The sequence below is a fragment of the Oryctolagus cuniculus genome, chromosome 2, assembly GCF_964237555.1.
Source record: "Oryctolagus cuniculus chromosome 2, mOryCun1.1, whole genome shotgun sequence".
Taxonomy (NCBI): domain Eukaryota; kingdom Metazoa; phylum Chordata; class Mammalia; order Lagomorpha; family Leporidae; genus Oryctolagus; species Oryctolagus cuniculus.
This window is the reverse complement of record NC_091433.1, coordinates 84,846,782-84,851,050: the sequence shown is the minus strand read 5'-3', so window position 1 is coordinate 84,851,050 and position 4,269 is coordinate 84,846,782. Positions and strand designations below refer to the sequence as shown.

Genomic DNA, 4,269 nt, shown 5'->3' with positions numbered 1-4,269 from the left:
ACCCTTTCAGAAGTTTTCCAACAAGTGGTCTGCAATAGCATGATCTTACTATTCCAGCATCACCAGTGGCACAACTTCGCTGTGCTAGGATGGTGCCCAGGAAAAGAAGTTGCAAACAACTTTACTGTTCATTGAAAGAATTCTAGAAAGATCTATCAACTCTTTAATAGAAAGCATCTGCAGGCAGTTTATTACCTAAGACTCTTAAACTCCTTACCTCAGCATCTCCCTCTGGCAGTGTCCACAAATCCTAATCTATTTAATCATGATCTTTACCCAATAATAGTCACTCCTAGCATCCATCTCTGTTGAAGCACTTGCCTTCAGTCAAATCTTAAAATATCAATATATTGGACCTTATTCTTCCTCCTCCAAGACTTTCAGATTCTGTTAAAATAGTGAACTCTTTTAAGGTCATAAACAGTAAACTCAGGTTTGTCTTACCAAGATATTTTTCAGGTGATATTTGGAGAGCATTAAAAAAAATCAATCTGACACTTGTTAAAACAACAAGGAAGACTTCATTCAGCACTGTTGTGACTGTTGTGATCAGCAATCAGCGGAGGAGATAAATGGGGCAAAACCTTGAATTCACAAAGACAGCTGAAGATTTATTGGTAGTAAGCAGAGTGAAGTGGGTCAATGGATGAAAGATTGGGAGTGGTTCTTGGAGAATGAAGTGGGGAGGATTCTTTTTCACTGTTGTGATATAAATTAAGCCATTTATTATAGGCTAGTGATGTCTCACATGTTGACACTTTTAGTGGTCTCTCAATTCCTTCAGTCTTCTGATTGCAGACTTTACTGTGACTTCAGCAGTGGTGCTGTGTATTCAGGCACCACCAACTACGGTTTTCATTCAAGAACCACAGCATCAATACCCACAGCACATCAAATGTCCTTGGCATGTTGGCTTATTTCAATTTTCTTCACCATTTTCCAAAAGGAGGTGCCATAAGGGTCCTGTATTTACCAACAATCCTGACCTTCTTTGTGCCTTTAGCCATATTGTCACCACTTAGGTCCAAGTCCAAAGAGCAAGTGTGTTGGGGCGGGGAGGGGTTCTTTTTAAACCTACTCAATAGGATTATTACTAGTAGCCATCCAGGGTGACAAGATATCAAGGGTGAGGAATTATAAGAGACATCAAGAGTGATTAGGTATCAAGGGTGGGAGTTCTCACTGACCTGAATCAACAAGATTCTTGTTAAGACTCAGCTATGAAAATCCAACACTGATGGTAGGCCTAGACAAGAAAAGGGCTCACAGGTGTATGTTTGGCTCAGAAGTTACAAAGACACTTGTGATGCCACATTAGAATGACCACTCTAAGTACCAGCTGCACAGCCTCTGATACAACTTCCTGCTAATGTGCACTGTGGAAGGCAGTAGATGACAGCCCAAGTACTCAGGTCCCTGACCCTCACATAGGAGACCTGGATCGAGTCCTGGGCTCCCGGCTTCTTTTTGGTTCACCTCTGGCTGCTTCTGGCATTTGGGGATTGAACCATCAGCTGGAAGATCTATCTATCTCTGTCTCTCTGCCTTTCAATTGAATAAAAATAAATAAAAATAAAAAAGGGGTGAAGGGAACTGAGAGAAACCTGTCTGAAGTTTCGTGAAGGACACAGTCTTTATCAGGAGTCAGCGTTCTGTGGCTACTCTCTACACAGCTACTATGTTTTATTTTCCTCACTGTAGATACCTTATCATGTCCTGTCTTTAGTAAAACCTTTATTTTATGTCTCTGGTACCAAAATATAAGCTCTCCAAGGGGAGGAATTATGTCTGTTGTGTTTGCTGCTGTATCATCTGGGTTAAATGGGACCTTACTGCATTGTAGTGATTCAGGAAATACTTACCAGATGAAATGTTTTAATTGGCTTGAAAGGGGGAATAAGATGTCTTTAATGAACACGAAGATCCCTCAGTTCTGAGTGCCCTTGCTCACCCCTGAGTTGCCTTCACTAGTCCAGAGCATTACGTAGTCTCATATTTGAGTTGCTAAGTAGTTATATTTTGAATTTCCAAATCACATTCGTTGTTTTGCTATCAGTGCACAGTTTCAGTGTCAGGGTTGCTAGGCCCAGCTTCAGGAATCAGAACCAAGCATTTGGAGTAGAGCCTTTCAGTGCTTATGAAAAATATGTCTTATCAGGGCAGTTTCTCATAATTTTTAGAGATTTATTTATTTATTTGAGAGGCAGAGTTACAGACAGAGACAGAGAGGTCTTCCAATCATTGGGTCATTCCTCAAATAGCCACAATGGCTGGAGATGAGCCAATCCAAAGTCAGGAGTCAAGAGCTTCTTCCAGGTCCACATGAGTACAGGCACCCAAGCGCTTGGACCATCTTCCACTGTTTTTCCAGGCCATAAGCAGAGAGCTGTATCGCAAAAGGAGAACTTGGGACTTGAACCGGTGCCCATATGGGATGCTGGCCCTGCAGGCAGAGGCTTAACCTACTATGCCACAGCACTGGCCCCAGCTTTTCATTCTTGTCCTGCTCAATTCTCCTTTAGTACTCTTAGTGACCTCTACCCAAATGAGATAACAGGCAAAAGTAAAACTCAGGTCTCCTATGAGCCTGCCCTAAGCCTGTTCTTAAAACTTTCAAACTATATGGGGGAGTCAGCGTTGTGCTACAGCAGGTTAGGCACTTTCTGGGTCACCAGCATCCCATATCAGTGCTGGTTTGGGTTCTGACTGCTCCACATCTCATCCAGCTCCGTGCTAATGTGCTTGAGAAATTAGTGGAAAATGGCACAAGAGCTTGGACCCATGTGGGAGATCTGGATGGGTTTCCAGGTTCCTGGCTTCAGCCTGGTGACTGCCAGCTCTGTGGCCATTTAGGGGGTGAATTAGCAGATGGAAACTCTCTCTCTCTCTCTCTCTCTCTCTCTCTCTAACTCTACCTTTCAAAAAGATAAACAAATCTTTTTTTAAAATGTGTTGGAACTATGCGTTATACCTCAGAGAGTCTGGCTCCTTCCACATGGTAGATATGAAAACTGAGAAACTGAGAAGTGGTATATGATCACAGTTGAAACATAAGACAAAATCTATAAGAAACATTCCTTCTCTGGATACTCAATCCAACCTATCCTATAGCAGGGCAAAAATAAATCCCAGGCCTTACACATTCAGCAGGGATGTAGTAGACAGAGAGGACTACACTATGGGAACTTAGTGTTTGGTGGAAACGTAAACAAGGTTCTTCCTGTGACTTGATACACATTATTGACTCAACAACTTTAAACACTTCTACGTCTACACCCATGGATAAGCCCCTTCCCTCTTACCTGTCTCTGTCCTCTTCTGTTTCTATAAACAAAACAGACAGAAATGTGATGCATTTGTGTCCACAACGCCCAGGAGATGCTTCGTATGTTGCTCAGTGAAATACTTTTGTTTACTTATATATTTGCTTTTTGGTTTTAAAATGGTTAATTGAGGAGGTTTACTAAGGCTTGAGATGTGCTTGGGGTACTGGTGAGCTGATGGGCTTATATCCGTACGTCCTGACACTGAGTCACTCCATAGTGTCTGGGATGCACTTGGGCATCTGTTCAATGTGTCTCTCCTGGCACCCAAAACATGTATCTTCTCCCTCAGTGCTGCTCCAGCAAAGCCAAGCTCTCCAACTGGCAAGTGCTTTCTGCTGGACTTGGCCTTGACATTCCTTGATTTAAATGTTTAACTTAACAGAAAGGACTTCTGTGCTTCCAGTGCTAAGCAGAGACTGCTGAGGGCAATGTCGAAGGGCTGTTTGTTGAGAGGTTTTCTAACTTTGCCTCTATATGTTTTTTTTTTTTTTTTTGACAGGCAGATTGGACAGTGAGAGAGAGAGACAGAGAGAAAGGTCTTCCTTTGCCGTTGGTTCACCCTCCAATGGCCACCGCGGCTGGCGCGCTGCGGCCAGCGCACCGCGCTGATCCGATGGCAGGAGCCAGGAGCCAGGTGCTTTTTCCTGGTCTCCCATGGGGTGCAGGGCCCAAGCACCTGGGCCATCCTCCACTGCACTCCCTGGCCACAGCAGAGAGCTGGCCTGGAAGAGGGGCAACTGGGACAGAATCCGGCGCCCCAACCGGGACTAGAATCCGGTGTGCCGGCACCGCTAGGCGGAGGATTAGCCCAGTGAGCCGCGGCGCCGGCCCAACCTCTATATGGTTTTAATGTTCTGTGATTACTTTAAAAGTTACTGTAAATGAGTGAAATAGTCATTTTTTTCCATTCAATTACTGTTTATAATCATTCTGTATGTTCCTT

At 43.8% G+C, this 4,269-nt stretch overlaps 1 pseudogene; it reads right to left on the bottom strand.

The window, feature by feature from the left end:
* Positions 1 to 760: 760 nt before the first annotated feature.
* LOC138848726 (large ribosomal subunit protein eL43-like) lies at positions 761 to 1,007 on the bottom strand (annotated as a pseudogene).
* Positions 1,008 to 4,269: the final 3,262 nt, after the last annotated feature.